The sequence below is a fragment of the Halictus rubicundus genome, chromosome 15 (genome assembly GCF_050948215.1).
Source record: "Halictus rubicundus isolate RS-2024b chromosome 15, iyHalRubi1_principal, whole genome shotgun sequence".
NCBI classification, from domain to species: Eukaryota; Metazoa; Arthropoda; class Insecta; order Hymenoptera; family Halictidae; genus Halictus; species Halictus rubicundus.
Window position 1 is genome coordinate 9,021,960 of NC_135163.1, and position 17,520 is coordinate 9,039,479.

The 17,520-nt window shown below is 47.6% G+C and overlaps 1 protein-coding gene across 2 annotated transcripts in view; it reads right to left on the reverse strand.

Moving 5' to 3' along the window:
• Window positions 1-14,314, reverse strand: part of Sano (CABIT domain-containing protein serrano) — a 168,902-nt gene extending 154,588 nt beyond the window's left edge. For both annotated transcript variants that reach the window (XM_076800953.1, XM_076800952.1), the window contains exon 1: window positions 14,232-14,314. The gene's annotated coding sequence lies outside the window, so the exon portion shown is untranslated. The remainder of the gene's footprint in view (window positions 1-14,231) is intronic.
• Window positions 14,315-17,520: the final 3,206 nt, after the last annotated feature.

Consider the following 17,520-nt stretch of genomic DNA (forward strand, 5'->3'; position numbering starts at 1 on the left):
AGGCAATATTATTCTAGGTTGTTAGGTGTCTGGACGAGGCTCCCTATATCAGGCCGGGACTACAGGAAACAGATAATGAGAGAAACAGCAGGAACGTACCGAGGAAGAGAGTCGTGAGCTTCAGTGCTCCCGACCCTGCTCCCAGGTGGAACTCACTCGGACCTTGAAGTGCAGCGAACGTTCTCGTCTGAAGAGCAGCACACCGTTCAAATATTAAAAGGAGTCGGTCGCCCCTCTCTCGCCGGGAACATTTCCATTTTCCGCCGCGAGAAGTACGAGGAACCCAGACAGCCTTGTGATCTACGGACGCGGATCGGACGATGTATACTCAGGCTGAGACGAGAAAGTGGCCCCGGGGACGGTGCGCGAGCAAACGGAAACTCTATTTCGATCGGTCCGGTTACGCGATCCAATTCGCTGATGTTCGATTTTCATCATTTCGTTCGTTAATCCCGCGAAAGTTCATCCGGCCAATTTATCTGACTTTTTAGAGGTAGATCATCTAGACCCGTTGATCTTTTTATACTTGTTAGCAGACTGCGGGTTTTATTTTCCTGACGTATTGTATTTTTCTGAATTTATTCTAATCGATCAGAAGAGAACCAACGGTAGAGTATTAGTGCGATTCGGCTGCTAATGTTCTGAACAATTACGGCGCGTCAGAAGGTATGAAAAGTCGCGTGTAAGGGGAACGCGAAACAATAGAAGCATTAGAAGAATTAAAGAGCGGCGTCACAGTGATTGCCTCGGCAAAGATTTCGATTCCACATAAAGATCCGCAGTCTAATAACCTGTTACCAGGTGCAATTAGCTTGCCGACGAGGCTAACCGTTGCCTCGTTGAACTTGGCTGGCGTAGACCAGCGAAACGAGCTCAGGAAGCGACGGTACGTAGATTTTTACGAGGCGGAGATGCTCTCGCGATTACGCTACGGCGAAATTAATCATAATGGCCGGCGCGGTGCGAGCAAATTGGGTCTCTGGGTATTTCGACGGCGACGCGTTCTTTGCGGATGCTCGGCGTCCATGGAACACCGGTGTGCTCTCTTTCTCTTTATCTCTCTCTCTCTATCTCTCTCACTCTCTTTCTCTATCCCCGCCCGCGCCGATGATCGGCGAGCCAGCCGAGCCATGTAATTGGTCGGTGTTCTTGCACTCAAATCGGCTGAGAGCGGCGTAATCTCGTTTTGTTACGGCTATGCTCGATTTCGCGTGAGAAGGAGGAGGTGGATGTCTTTTCTCTAACGAGAGAAATCGTTCCCGGGGAGGATATGAGGCTTAATAACCGGGTCAAGAACCGTTTAGAGCTCCTTAACCGTGCGAAACTCGGCCGTGGTTAATTGCGAGCCAGCCGCTTCCCTCCGTAAAAGGGCGCCGGGGCATCAGACGAAGTGTACGAAGTCACGGCTCGACGAGATACTGTTTCTCCGGCCCCTTGTTCCCCTCTATCGCGTTTTCCCCTTCCCGAAGATCCTCCCCACGAAAAGAAAAATCAATTTTTCGATCCATAATCTCTTTTCTTATGGCCGTTCGAACTTGCAACGCGCTCGCGTGCGCGCGCGCGCGTCTAATTCGATCGCGGCTGGAAAGAATACCGAGATCGTTCGGCTCGTCGAAGTGTGACCGAGAAGTTCGAACGTTTGCCGACTTTCTACGCTAGAGTAATCGGCCCCTGCGCGAATAAATCGGTTCCCTGCTCCGCGGACTCTCGTTTTCAAGGGAGGATCACGATGATCGGCCCGAGGATCGTTCTCGGGAAATTGCGCTCGAGTTTTTTCCCGGGACTCGTTTTTGCGCCCGGAGAGACCAGCCCGCGAACATTATTGCGGTTCCCGAGACGACGGCGACATTGCCCACAATTCAGCGTCGGTGTGCCGGGATCCGGGGAAACGCTGGTCGCGCCCTAATTTATGCTACCCGCTCTCGAAAATGATTTGTTAACGCTTCGCGAACCGGTTCGCGCGGTTCTTGCAACTTTGACTCGCTAATAGATCGCTCCGCGAGTTGCGTCACTCGGACGGATCGACGTGACCTGAACGCGTTTACGCTTCGAGGGACCTTTCTTCTTCTCCTCTGGATGATCTACATTCCTGGCATTTGCTGCAATGTTGTGCTAACGTGCCTCTCGCGTTGCGTTGCATTCTTCGTGAGTTTACCGCGTTGGCAAAGGATTTTCGAAAATTGGTCTAATTAGAACAATTGTACAGGAATCAGCGCATGTAGAACAGAGGACGTCGATCGGCGTCTTCCGTGCACGTGTTTCAACGGACACCGGTGAAGAACACGTTATCGAGCTCGTTGTTCTAAAGCAAACGCGAAATGATTAATGAGCTACGTCACGCGTTAATTGCAAATCGGCTGAAACACAAACCGACGCTTAGCGGATTAGCCGGCGATTCGAACGCGCGGCCAAGACAGCACCGCTGTAAGCTATAATTGTTTTCGATCCGAGCGTTTAACAAACCCCCCCTCCCTCCCACCGGTGGCCGGGTTTTTTCGCCTAATTTCGCCTGCGTCGGACGGAAAACAGTTTCGTCTCGAACGAGGATCAAATTGGTATTCGCGCGATCCGCTTTTGTAACCGATAATCAATTTTCTTTGCGCAATTTTTTACCGACCGCACTGTTATTACTTGCACGGTTTTTGATCGATCGTCTCTAATTGGCGTTTCTAAACACAAGTCCCGCGCGGTTCGATCTTGTTTTCTTGTTTGTTCGGCGGACTATTTGAAAGTTGAACGTCAATGATTCATTCCATTGAGTTTGATAAGAGAAGCGGTGCGCTGGTTCAGTTGGTCACATTTTCTACGAATCTGCATAGAATGATCTGGATCGGTGTGCGTGTGCAGGTTATACTGATCGTTGAAAGTGATAAAGATAATTGGTTCGGGCAGGGACGAGTTCCGATTTATCACTACGAACTTTCGTAGCTTATTGCATAGCTTGCTCGGCAACTTTCTACCGCATTTCTCTGAATTTGTTTATTTGTTCTTCTCGTATCGCGATATAAACACTGCAGCGAAAAATCGAGAGCGACTTGGCAAACCTAATAAACAAAAATCGGCTGTATTGTTTCTTTTTAACGTATCTTTGAAGCACTAAAAAATATGTATTAATCAATGTACACTAACAACTGGGAGTGAAAACCATTCGGGAAGAAGCAACATCGACAAAACAGTTCTCCTTTCATTTTCCATTACTTTTTTTCCATCTCAGAGCTTATTATTTTTCATGTCCAATCAGCGGGGCGATTCACGTCGCCGCCACCTAATAAATCTTATTAATGGAAACGCAGGCCGCCGGTTGTTTAAATATCGAGAGCTATACCTGTAGTCGAGTAAACGTTCTAATCCGCGAGCGGCTACGAGCGACCTTCGATCGGCGAAGAACCGGAAGATCGAGTCGCCTCTCCGCTCCGATGCTCCCGAGAAGCGGACCAACAACCGGAGACTCTTCATGGCCCTCGTAAACGCCAATTACAATAATTACGATAACCGTGGCGCCTGCACGGTCGCAATGGACGCCGGTAACTCCCCGGCCTGCGTCTAACTAGCCGACGCTTCGTCTTAGTTTATTAATCACGCCGGTTAATTAATATTCCGGGATGTACCGAGGGTAACGATTAGCTGGCCGGGCGTGGTCGAGCCCAGTTACCGCACTGTCTAATAACCGACCTTCCTGTGCCCTTCCGAGTTTCAATTTGCTCGATTCACCCATCCCTCTTTGTCACCCGCTAGATTGTCCAATATGTACGTACATGTTTTCACCTTGAATTTATTCACGGAACTCTCAGCGCATCGAACTCTCAGCGCACCGAACTCTCAGCGCACCGGATTCTCAGCGCACTGAACTCTCATTGCACCGAATTCTCAGCGCACAGCACTCTCAGCGCACCGAATTCTCAGCACCCCGAACTCCCAGCGCTCCGAATTTGCAGCGCACTGAACTCTCATTGCACTGAATTCTCAGCACCCCGGACTCTCAGCGCACCGAATTCTCAGTGCACCGAATTCTCAGCGCACCGGACTTTCAGCGCACCGAATTCTCAGCACCTCGAACTCCCAACGCTCCGAATTTTCAGCGCAATAAACTCTAAATGCAAAACTCCCAGAAATCAGAAATCTGGCACAGACAAAATTCCCAGTAAAAAATACCACGATCTATGTACTTTAGCAGACCTTACTAAAAGATCTAGAAATCTTCCGATCTCGGGAATAAAGTGGCTATAGAAATCGTCGAATTCAAGGTAGAGGATATCTTGCTGGTCGGGACTGAGTATCAAAGTAAGGGGATGAATATTCTTTTAACTGTTCGGTCTTGCCGTTCCCGTTGATTTATCCTGTCCGCCGGTTCTCTATATTGTTTTTCGCATTTTTCCTAGCCGGATGATAAATGTCTCAATAGCCGGGGAGCGGTGGTTAACACCGGTGATTTGAATGCGCGCAAGGACACAGGAGGCGGCATCGCATCGGCGGTCGGTGTGTGTCTTGAAATGGCTGCCGGGTAGCGTCGTTTATTTACCCGCGATTCTTATCGCTCGGCCGGTATTCGATCACCGGTGTCCGGGGCAGTTCTCGTTTCGCTAGATCTGTTCCCCAGGTGAAACCCAATTGAATTAGTTTACCTGGATAGATCAACCGAGCGGCGATCGATCGAATTCGTAAATCGCGCGGTTCTGGCGCGACGGCACCTAATTCTCAGCGCAACGAACTCGCAGCATATCTATTTTTCAGCTCCCCCAATTCTCAGCACCCCCAATTCTCAGCTCCCCCAATTCTCAGCACCCCCAATTCTCAGCGCACCCAATTCCTAGCACACCTAATTCTCGGATCCCCCAATTCTCAGCTCCCCCAATTTTCAGCTCCACCAATTCTCAGCTCTCCCAACTCTCAGCAGACCTAATTCTGGGTTCCCCCAATTCTCAGCACACCCAATTCTCAGCTCCCCCAATTCTCAGCGCACCTAATTCTCGGCTCCCACAATTCTCAGCTCCCCCAATTCTCAGCACACCTAATTCTCGGCCCCCCAATTCTCAGCGCACCGAATTCTCAGCTCCCCCAATTCTCAGCACACCTAATTCTCGGCGTAACGAATTCTAAACCCAGCGAATTCTCAGCGCGTCTGAAACCCCAGAACTCTCAGAGCCTCCCACTCTTGCACTTCGAAGCAGCCGCGATAGCGAGACAACGCGACACCTCGAGGAACGCTATCTAATCGCTTCTCTCGAGAGAGAGAGATTAGTGGTTCGAAGAGGAATCGCTGAGCTTCTCCTCCATGTACTACAGTCGGTGATAAGCCTATTAGTAAGCGAGTTTCGACTTGAGATGCGGTGAGAGATCGCTATCAACTATGTTAATTATCAGCGGGATCGCATCGAGATCGGAGGTGATCTTTCGCGGTTTCCAGGCTCAGATTCTATGGTAGGAGCTGGTTTTATACTGCGTTTAATACTTGTTTGCATTAAGATTGCCGGCATTAGTGTACTTTTTCCTAGACTTAATCACGCCAGCGTATAAATAGCTGGTCAATATCAAATGTTCGAAGAATACGAGGTTTTTTAACGTTTTATGGACGCCGATGGACTTGTTACTTGAAGACAAAATTTCTTCACTTTCTGCACACCTATTTGAACGTAACAACCCTCTTAATTCGCGAAAAGTATTATACCCTGTGGTACGTTCTACGTTGTTTCTTTAATATCCGTGAATGACGGATGTGAATGATAATAAATGCGTGATTACATAAACATTGGCGATCTACTTTTACCTGCGCGCCAAAGAATTTCCAGCAAAATCGCACGCGAAGTTTGTTTCTCGCTTAATTGCAATTCGCACGAATCCTGTGTCTGTTTCGCGTTCCATCGAACGTGAACGGTGACTTCCGGCCCCGTTCTCCGCCCGCGTTCACTTTTATTCCAAACCGACCACGCCGCATATAAATAGCCAATAATAATCAGGCTCGTGAATGTAGGAAGACGGAGCGCGAGAGAGGCTCGCGCGCGGATCGTGTAGGTGTACCAAACACACGGAATACGCTTCCTGCTTAATTTCACTCGTTACTCTACCGCGAAGAAAAGTCGCTTTAATGAATATCTTAGTCAAGATTCAGTACATTAGAGGTCAGATAAATTGATGCAATAGAAATTCCACCCAGAATTAAAACTGGATAGAGTATGATAACTGGAGGACTAGTTTAATCGATGCAACGAGAGCCCTGAAATTAACGTTCGATGGAACCTGTTAGCTGAGAGCCTAATTGAATCAACGCTCAATTTTACGATTCAAATTGAACGGAATCCGCCGGAAAAGAAACATTCTAATCTGTCCAATCGTACCAATCGTCCTAAAAAGTGCCCAGAGTGCTCATTGATACAAACAGGAAAATTGATCTTCTTATTACGTGTCGTGCAGTTTAATTCTTTCATGTTTGTCGTACTGTACTGTCACAGATACCGGACTGGGTGGGTCACTCTGACCCAGGGTTCGCCTCTCGAAGGTTAACAGCCGGTAAACGAGAGAAACCTAACCCGTAATTGGAACTCTGTCGCGAAGGCCCCGTATCGGTTATCGGGGGCGAGCGTTACAGTCCCCGTGACTAAATATCACGTTTAATCACGATCTAATGCACCGCACACTGTTTCACGGTAACGCGTAATTGCGAAAATTGTGGTAGAGCTATTGACATATCGTCAGAGTTAGCATTCTTCCTCGATCCGCAACAGATCATGCGCGGATCGCAGAGAGCAATTCCTTCGCGAGTTCCGATCGGCGTGTTCGCGATAATTCGCAGTATCGCGACGAGACCGGACGGGGGGACCAGTTCTAATTAGTGTATCCCACGATGGTTACGCAGCCTCCGGCTTATCTTATCGCGCAATACGCGAACAATGTTCGCGTTATCGCCGCGGCCCCGGACAAAACCGAGTCGCGTAATTCGGTTTTAACGCGTATCCCTGTAATCGCGGGCCCGTTATCGAGCAACAAGCTGGATACCAGTGAACCGACAGGTATGTGTTTTGTAGGGGGACGCAAAGGGGGACGCAAAGGGGGTACGGAATATCCTCGAGTACGAACAGAATTGCGCCGGCAGCGGCGGGGCCCGCCAACAGAAAAAGTTCGAGCGTTAACGACGATACTCTCGCCAGATTCATGTTTCCTGGTTTGTCTAACGAGACGCGCGGTAAACCCCCACCTCCGCCCCCACACCCCTCCACCTCTCTGTCTTTCTTTCTCGCGACCTCTCTCTTTCGATGAAGAGAGATAAATTTTCCGTGCCTCAAATTTACAAGGCCCCCAATTTTCAGTGCCCCCAATTTTTAGAGCCCTGCAGAAAGCAGAACTCTCAAACCGAAAGATCCTCAAAATCCTGAAGAATCTGTTGAGACGGTCGTAGATGCAGACCCTGGGAGGTTCGATCGACAGGTAGGATGTAGAAAAGGCAGCAGGTGGGCCCGAATAAAAGGCACCTAGCAGCGATCGTCTACGTCTGAGCGTCTCCTCGCGATAGGTGCCACACAATGTGGCTCTCGACAGCCGGCATTGAGCATTATATGCGTAATTTACGAAGGTTATTTACTATACAATTAGATATCCCGCGTCACGTATTACGCGCGGGAATATAGAGAGAAAGAGAGAGAGAGAGAGCTGTCTCTTTCTAGCTGATAATGGTCCCCTGTGTGCTCGTGCTCGCGCAGGGTCCCGTCAGTCGCGAGAACGGAGCACGGAGAAATCCTTCAGTTTTTCTATGCGAGCCCCGGCCTAGGCATAATATACGATACACACGGTGTAACGAGGTATGTAATGGGTAATAATGCGTAATGATATAATGCGTACATTCCGCTCCGTGCGTCCGCTATAACAAACATTGTTAGCCGGGGATGCTGGGCCGGCCGTAAAACGGTCCCCCGGTTCCTTCTTCTCGGTTCCACCGAAGGGGAAGGAGGGAAAACCAAGGGGCCCCGATGATGATACGCTCCTGTCGTAATGCCCGACAGCACCGGGAATAAAAAGGACACGAGCGGGTCCAACAGGGGATCTCTAATTCACCGTACAAATAGGTCTAAGGTCTGTTGCGTTGCCCGTCGACCATCGGCTTTTGTATGCTCGTTGTGTTAAATCTTGGTGTAACACCGTCGGGATTATGCCAGGAGCATGTGTAGTGGTTTAAGTAGGTATCTTGGTGCGTTGACCTGAATTGTGAAAGCGGAGGGTTCAGTCTATTGCGTGGGTGTTGCGAGTCTTTTCTCGGAGAAAAATTTTTAGTGTCTCCTTTTGGGACCTTAAATCGTTCCACAGTGGAAAATGCAAACTGTCCCGTTATTATTATTGTTGCATCTGATACGCATCAAATCGCACAAATACCAAAGTTAATGTTACCGCATACTTTTACATCTGGTCGTGCACACTCATTCTTGAATCTTTTATGACACGCGTTTATGAGATTATAAATTGTTAACAGGAAGGTAAAGTCTTATGAGTCATCGTACTCTTCCTATTCAGACGATATCAGGCTACGCGATAAATTATTTCCACAACACAATGCTTCATTATCACGATGAATGTGTTATCGCTTTTTATGTAGTTTAACTGTTGAACTCGCAATGCGCTTCCCGTAATAACAAAAGTTATCCGTCACCATCGTATTTTCTAGAAAGTTGCGAAAAATCTGGTCGCGTCGCGCAAACACCTTCCAGGAAATGCAAACACGGCGATTCTTATCGTGCACGTACCAGATATACTCCGAAAAGCAATTCCCTAACGTTGCGACCTTATTCTACTGACCTACTATCCTTTGGAGGTAACTTCGTGGCTGGGCAAAATCGTGGAAGCCTTTTAAGAGATGAATGCCAAACAGCATTTTTCAAAAATGTTCCATCAGGTTGGTTGAACGAACCATTTCACGTTTGATGAACATTTTTGTATGCAAAAGTGATCTTCCTAGAGCTCAGTGCTCTAAACACTCAGCGCCCCAAACTCTCAGCGTCCTAAACTCTCAGCGCACCAAATTCTCAGTGCCCCAAACTCTCAGGACCCTAAACTCTCAGCGCACCAAATTCTCAGCGCCCCAAACTCTCAGCGCCCCAAACTCTCAGTACCCTAAACTCTCAGCGCACCAAATTCTCAGCGCCCAAACTCTCAGTGCCCCAAACTCTCAGCGCTCCAAACTTTCAGTGTCCTAAACTCTCAGCGTCCTAACGTCTCAGCGACCTAACCTCTCAATGCTCTACACTCTCAGCGCACCAAATTCTCAGCGCACCGAGTTCACAACGTACCGAACTCCCAGCATGCCAAACTCTGACCTCACCGACCCCCAAAACTCTGACTTCTCAACGCGCCGAGTGCAGAACAAAGGGACGATCGTCGCGACGCGCAACAATGCCATTTATTGACCGATTGCCGACCTGAAAAGTTCACAGGAACAGGGGACAACAGCCGGAACATGTTGTTGCGCAACAACAAACCCGCGGCCAAACCTTCCGCGGCGTAACATTGACTTTTTCAAGTGTAATTGGCCGGCTCGCGCTCCGATTACTAATCGACGCCGCGGTGAACGTGACACACATTCGATTTTAACCTCGGCGAGCGTTCTCGTGCTCCGCTGCGTTCACGTATTCAACGGGCCATTGTCCGAGAGAATCGTCGAGAGAGAGAGAGAGAGAGAGAGAGAGAGAGAGAAAATTTACGGGAAAATCGTGATCGCTGCCCGCCAACCTGAAATTGCTTGCATTCGAGGAAAAGGTTCCCGCGTTGCGTTGCGGCAAACAGGCTTTTTCCTTCGACGCTACAACGACTATTAAGGTCACTACCACTGGCCGGCTTTTTAGTGCCGTCTTCTTTGGAAATTCAATCGAACCTGGTCGTGTCTATTACTCGTTACAATAATCATGGCCGCGAGCCACTCGGGAGGAAACAGGATCAACAACTTTCCTTCTGATGCTCTTTTTTCACGCGATCGGGCTCAAGAAAGTTGTGTTATTGTTACGCAACGCGGTGATAGGAGAGGCTGTTGCTGCCAGTTTAATTGGACTCCGGCTGTTAGGAAATTATCCTTCTGCCCCTTGCCGGGCTGTATTTCTGCTTTGTTTAATATTTTGTGTTGGGCAGATCTTGGAGAACCGATAGTTTTAACATTGCCAAGTGAATGTCTAATGTTGAGGTCTGAAAGCGAATATCAATTAAATTCTGTCTGTTCCGAGTTGCTACAACTGATTGAGATTCTCAAAAATACAATTTCCAGTCGAAGATATCTCACCGTCAAAACGACAGAAATATGGAATCAATAAGTATAACATACAGCCCGGAATACATTGTTAATAGCTGATGTAAGATCTCGACGGGCGCGCATCGCAGTACACAGCCGAGCCATAAGAATCCGGATTTGCAAACCAGTCCGGTTCCAGGCCGAGTATTAACAGTTAATAATAGGAACGCATAATTACGATGTTCTAATATCGGAAGAGGCAGCAAAAAATCGCACCGCGGGAATACATGTTCAACATGTAACCGATTACACCGAGGCGGTATAACCGATCAGCCGCAAAAATACGTCCGCCACGAAACACCTATAACAATCAACTTCTTTTTAATTGATACCAAGAAGCGGCAATTATCCCTGCGAATAGGCGAACGCTCTTGGGGCGGTAGATGGATAATCGGTCATGCAGGTTCGATTACGCGAGTTAAACTGTTTCCTTATTTCGTGTATCAGAACCTTCCTTTATGCACGTCCGGTGGAAACGAGCACGAGTATATTGCCGCACCGAAGAAACACCTCATCCATTTCGATTTTTCCGGCGCGATTTTCAAAGATTCTACTCTCAGCGCACCGAATTCTCAACGCCCTAAACTCTTAGCGCTCCGAACTCCAAGCGCTCTGACCTCTCAGCGCACCGAATTCTAAGCGCCCAGTACTCTAAGCGTCCAGAATTTTCAGAGCACCAAATTCTAAGCGCTCAGAACTCTCAGCGCACCAAACTCTCAGGGCATCAAACTCGGAGAGCACAGAACTCTCAGCGCCCCGAATTCCAAGCGCCCAGAACTCTCAGCGCACCAAACTCTGAGAGCACAGAACTCTCAGCACACCGAATTCTCAACGCTCCAAACTCCAAGCGCTCGGACTTCTCAGCGCACCGAATTCTAAGCGCCCAGAACTCTAAGCGTCCAGAATTTTCAGAGCACCGAATTCTAAGCGCTCAGAACTCTCAGCGCACCAAACTCTCAGGGCATGAATCTCTGAGAGCACAGAACTCTCAGCGCACCGAATTCTCAGCGCCCAGAACTCTCAGCGCACCAAACTCTCAGGGCATGTAACTCTGAGAGCACAGAACTCTCAGCGCTCCAAACTCTCGGGTCACCGACCTCCCAAAACACAGACACGTCGGACCACCGAAGTCCGATTCGATAAAGTGCGAAATGACGCATCAGCGAGTACTCCGAGTACCGGTATTTGTTCATATCTGCACCAGGGACCGTGCCCACTCGCAGCTTCCCCCGAGTCTCAGAACCGGCGAGTGTTAATATTCCAAAGTACCGGTACTTCGGCGTCGCCGTTCCGCAGAAACTACAATAAAAAAGAAGTGGGTCCCGGCAGAAGAGTTTCGAGAGGCGGGCGAAGCAGCCGACGAAGGCACGTACGAGGCGGGGGATCTCCGAAGATAAATTTCGACGTTGATCAACGCGATCCTCGTCGGCAGGGCGGACCACTAACGGTAAGGGATCGAGAAAAGGGACGAAAAAAAAGCAGAAACGAAAGAAGACGGGGGAACGAAGTCGAGAGAAGAGCCTTGGCAGGCTCGGTTTTACGATCGTCTTGCCGGAGAAGGCTCTTCGACCGTCGACTTTTTGGTGTGGCAACGTTTTGTTCTAATAAATTGAGTGGATATTATCTTTCGCGGCCCTGTGTCGTGGACGAGAATACTCTTGACCATTCGAGATCCTCTTTTACTTCGAAACTCGCTGCAACTTCGTATAATTTAATTACATGACTTTAGAATAGCTGAGAAATACCAGAATTTGTTGCTTCGTACTATGTCGTTGTGACGTTGTTAGCGAACGTAATGTAAATTAGTAAAATAAGCAACTATTTGTTCGAAAGTCAATATCGAGAAAGATATTTAACCTGAGCATTTTAATGGTCCATGACTTGCTGAAACCTGGACAGTGAACGTGTCGAAGGTGCAGCGCTGAAGAAATTTGTTGGTTCTTGAGATGCAGATTCGACGAGTGGCAAGAAGTGACCAGGTCAACGTCTTCCCTCATCGTCCACAGCGAAAAAAGAGAAAGGGGAACAATATCGAAGAGTGGCAAGAGCAACCAAGTCCTCGGGTCCCATGTTTTTCTAGCCGTGAAACGGCAACTCAGCGTTCCAGGTAATGGAACGTGTCGCGTTGATGTGCAAACAGTCGAAAATAAATTGCCATGATTCACGGGGGATTAAGACAATGCGAAATGCACGAGCGAGTCCGGAGCCGGCTAGCAACGTTCACTCCATTTTTCACGGCAGAGTACTGCGAACGTTCAATAGTCGTTCCAGGAATGGTACCTGCGATATTTTACACCTGGAGCCAATTGCACAATGAATTACAAGCTTGGAATATCGGTGCGTTAGAACAGAATTGCTCGACGTGAACTATATAACTGGAGGAACAGTAAAAATCAATGGTAACCATTGGTCCGGAAAATGGTACCTTGAGGTTTAATAATAATCGGGACCGATTCGTGCAATCTTATGAAAGTTTGTAATGTTAGCGAATTGGTACGCGCTCGACTAATGGGGCTCCTTAATTAGGCGGCATTGGTCCCAGTAATGGTACCTATTCTACTTAATACTTCTACTTTACTGTAGAATACAACACAAGCTTACGACATTGATAAATTAGGACACAATTTGTCAATATCATGAGTAAAGGCTTGTAGAACAGTAAAATATTTCGAATGGTAACCATCGGTTCCATTAATGGTACCTATTCTGCTTAAAATACTCGTGCTTATAGCAGGATACAAGACAAGCTCATAATATTGATAAATTAGGACACGATTTATCAATGCTATAAGCGAAGGTTTTACGGAACAGTAAAATATATCGAATGGTAACTGTTGACTCCATAAATGGTACCTATTCCGCTTAAAATATGGATCCCATTACACGGTAAAAGAAAAATGATAATGGTGAACTAGGACGATGATTGATTAATACTATGAACAAGAACTCATGTGAAATATTTTAAATGCTAACCATTGGACTCGTAAATGATACGATAATATTAAACACCTGTGTTTTTTTTTAATCGTACGATAAAGTACAAGCGTATAATCTTGGTAAATTATCTTAAATTATTATCTTGCTGAATTGGAATACAGATTGATTAATATTACGAACAAGGATATCTACGGTGCAATAAAATATTATCAATGCTAATCATTGGCCTCACAAATGATACCTATTCTACTTAAAACCTATATTTTATTATACAATAAAGTGGAGAGTCGTAGTATTGGTGAGTTAGATAATATATACAAGGGCACTGCTGGTACAGTGATATATTACAAATGCTAAACATGATTCCGATAAATGCTACCCATTATACGATTTGTGGTTTCCTTCAGATATTATCAAATTATAAGAGCACTTAATATCTCGAACAGACTCTGATTAAACAGCAAATTAATTAACATTGCGAACAAGAGCTGCGCAGTAAAATATTCCGAACGCTAACCAATGGCCACGTAAAGGATGCCTATTCTACTTATCATAGCTTCCCTATCGTGCGATAAAACGCAAGCTCGTAACAATGAATTACTGCATAAATTCGCCAATAATATGGGATCATATTTCACAATATGCCCAAGGTGTTAAGTACAAGTACCATTTACGAGTCCAACATCCAATAAATTTCACAATACCATAAATTACCCTAACCTATAAGTCCGTATGCCACGAAAAAAAAAATTCCAGATCAGACAAAGTTAAATATAAAACATAAATCTCATAGTTCCAGATAAATCTTGGAAAATCTACATAAAATCGGGTCTTTCTTTCCCGAAGCAAAACTTTCAAGCGCTCGCTGGGTTCGGTACCAAAGCGGCAGCGAGCGTAAGCGTTCCCTTTCGAACAAAACGTATATCTCTCTCTCCGGCGGCGAAGATTCCTCGGCGATTCCGCCCTGTAGTACCAGAAGGTCCGCTGGTCGAGCGAGTCGCCTCGAAAGGTATACCCTACGAAACTTTCCACTCACCTGCCGCCCGTTGCTTGATCCAGAACGTGGTGGACGAGGGTCGCCGCGAGGCACGTCCGCTTGCAAACTAATTTTTGTTTTCCCCACTGGTAACTCCACTGTGTAGTTGGCACTGTATTACTGTATATACATCTGGTATACTCAACTCGGCCGTCTACGTACTTGCACGCATACGTATACCCCTCTCTTCCTCTTTTCCTCTCTATCGGTAGTGGTATACCTGCATACGTGCAGTATATCTGCAGCTATGTACGCGCAGGTACCGGGGCGGGAGGGAGGGGGTCGGGTTCGCGGCAATTAGCGTGCAGATTGGTCCACGAGGGGGCAGGTAACACGTGAATCAAGTGAATCACTTTTTTTCCCCGTAGGGTACGGCGAGAGGAGGTGGCCCTCGGCTTATCCAGAGCCTCGGTTAGGCGAGTTGTGCGAAAAATTCTAGCGTAAAATGGGGGAGGGAAGAAAAAAATGGTGACGACTGGCCCTGCTCTGACACAGATCACTGACCAATTCCGCTGGAGGACTGACGCGATACTGACTCGACGTCGCATCTGGCGAGGAGCGCGACAACCGGCTTCGCGGGCTTCGGTTACACTCGAGCAAGATCGGACGGGCTCGGCTCTCGCGAACCTGTAGCCGCAGACAAGCGAGGCGACCCGCGACCGGCCGTGTACCCACAACCATGGACCCGCTGTGCTCTCTCTCTCTCTCTCTATCTCTCTCCCTCTCCCTCTCGCTCTCTCTCTCTCTCTCCCTCCCTCTACCCCTCTTTTTCTCATTCGCCCTATCTCTGTGTGTACGCGACACCGGCACACACCGCGCCGCGCGGGTACAGTACGTCAAGGTAAGTAACGTGCACGAAGGTATAGGTACGCCCACGCAATTTAGGCCCCTGACGATAATGAAGAACTCGCCTGTACCCCCTTACGTGAGCGTGCATTATGGCCGCGCGAGAGACGCGAGAGAGACTGCCAGCGCGGGGATGCATAGTGGCACAGTTTTTTGTCTTTACAGTTTTCAGAACGCCATTTAGTTTTAAGAGTGCACTTTTTCGTGTTCTGAAAAAAAGGTCAGCTCGTTTGGTCCGATTTCAAGAAATTTTTACCATTTTGAAGGGCGTTCGAACATTTTCGTGAACCATTGTAAATCCTCGGGGCCACGGCGCACAGTGGGCAATTTGGACAAAATCGGATTCAAAATCAAGGAACTTTCGATAGGAATGTGGTAGAGCGGTGAAATTTTTTTTAAATGAAAGCTGAAACTTTGTGGAATATGGGAAAAATAGAGAGATTGTGGTACGAACGTTCTTTAACCTCGAGAAAATTCGTTAAACGCGCACAAATTCAAGAAAATTTTAGTTTTTCCAATACCACGCGCGGAAAAATTTTTTTTTAACATGCTATACATCATTTCCCATAGATTCTTTCACGCTGATTTCAAATCTGGTCTCAAAATTTGTCTACGACCTCAGGATTTTGCAAGAAATAGATTTTTGTGACAAAAACTAATGAAATCATTTTTTCGTTGAAATGATTGGATGGTAATAATCTCCCTATTTTTCCCATATTCTACAAAGTTGCAGCTTTCATTTAAAGAAAATTTCATCGCTCTACCTCATTCCTATCGAAAGTTCCTTGATTTTGAATCCGATTTTGTCCAAATTGCCCACTGTGCGGCGATTTCGCTTGTACTCGTCTCGAGAAAACCGATAACCGATGAAATTTTCGGCGATAACGATTCGTTGCGAGTTCGCCGTCTCGAGATCGGCCGTTTAGATGGTCGTTAACGATAAGCGCGATCGGCAGGGCGAGCCGGTCGCCGATCCGCGGCGTCTTGCACGAAAACTCGCGTTAATTGCCGGCATTATTGCATTACCCCTTGGTTTTTCTGCTTTGTTTCGCGTCGCGTTAAGTGTATTACCTTGTAGAAATATTGCCCGCGTATCGGTATCGGGCTTTCCTGCGGGGAGAAACTGGTTTTCACGTTTTGCGCCCGCGCCAGCGCGCGCTTGCGCTTGCGCTCGCGCTCGCGCGTCCGCTAATAAAATCGCGACGGCGAACGAGCGATAATCGTCGTCTTAGCGGTGTCTGCGTTCGCTCGCGTTTTCGTCGCGATCCTAATTTTCACCAGGCCGGGAAAAGGCCAAGGCTAACGACAGTTGCTCACGGAACAACCTCGGACTCCTACTCGAACCGTCCTTAACAGCAGCCCGATCGCGATAAATCCTCGATGGATCCGTGGATCGAAAATATTACTTTCCCGTTTTAATTGGGCCCTGAATTGCCACATTTGTCCGGGATATGGACGACATCGTGATCGTATATTCGCGGATCCACTGCGCATGATCGCGGGACTGGTTCGCCTAATAAGCGAGAAATGTAATTATCATTTGCTTCGATTCCTTCTGTATTAAAGAATTTGTTATCGCGAGATCTGGCCGTTCGGTCAGCGTTTATCAGATGTCCAACGAGCCAGGATAACAGCGATGATCCGCGGTTATGTTGCGCATGACTAGACTGGCAAAATTTTTATAAAAATCCAAGTTTCACGATTCTCTCGAATGTTTACAATGTTTCGGTTGTACAGTCGCGGACAAAATGAATGTCACAGCGTTGGGCACGGCGTGTAGGAGTTCGAATAATTCGCGTTCCCGTGCAGGACCCCGGGTTCGATACGCGAGATTCCTCGCGCCTTGTTCCTCGCAGGACGACCTTAATATCGCGGAAGCGAGGCCGGGTGAAAAGGATTCCAGCGTTCAGTCAGATAAATCGAGCGATCTCCGGCGAGGTGGTGTTTAGCGATGTTAACGAAACAATTTACTGCTCCGCGCGGGTCCGCGCCGCGCGCATTTGCATCGGGCCCCGCGCCCGTGTAACGCGGGCAAATTTATGGATTTGATAATAATGAACTCGCGGCTGCATTACGTTCCGCATATTACGGAATTACACGGCATTACACGACGTTCTGACGTTAAGTACAATATTCAAGGATATAATAGAATGCGGTAGATCATAGACTCGGGCCTGGGCACCCGTGAAACTGCGAACTGCGCTGCCGACGCGGCCCGATCTCAGGAAAAACAACCCCTCCTCTTCCGCGTCCGTCGATGTTTACTCTGCCGATTACTATGGTTCAATCCTTTCGGCGCGCTTTATTCGATGCCGCAATTATCGCGAGAACACACCCGCAGTGACTCCCATTAACATTCGGACGCTCTTAAAAATCCTCTTTTAATATCGGACTGTGCTACTTGAAGTTTTTCGAGAAGTTGGAACAATTAGTTTACTACCAG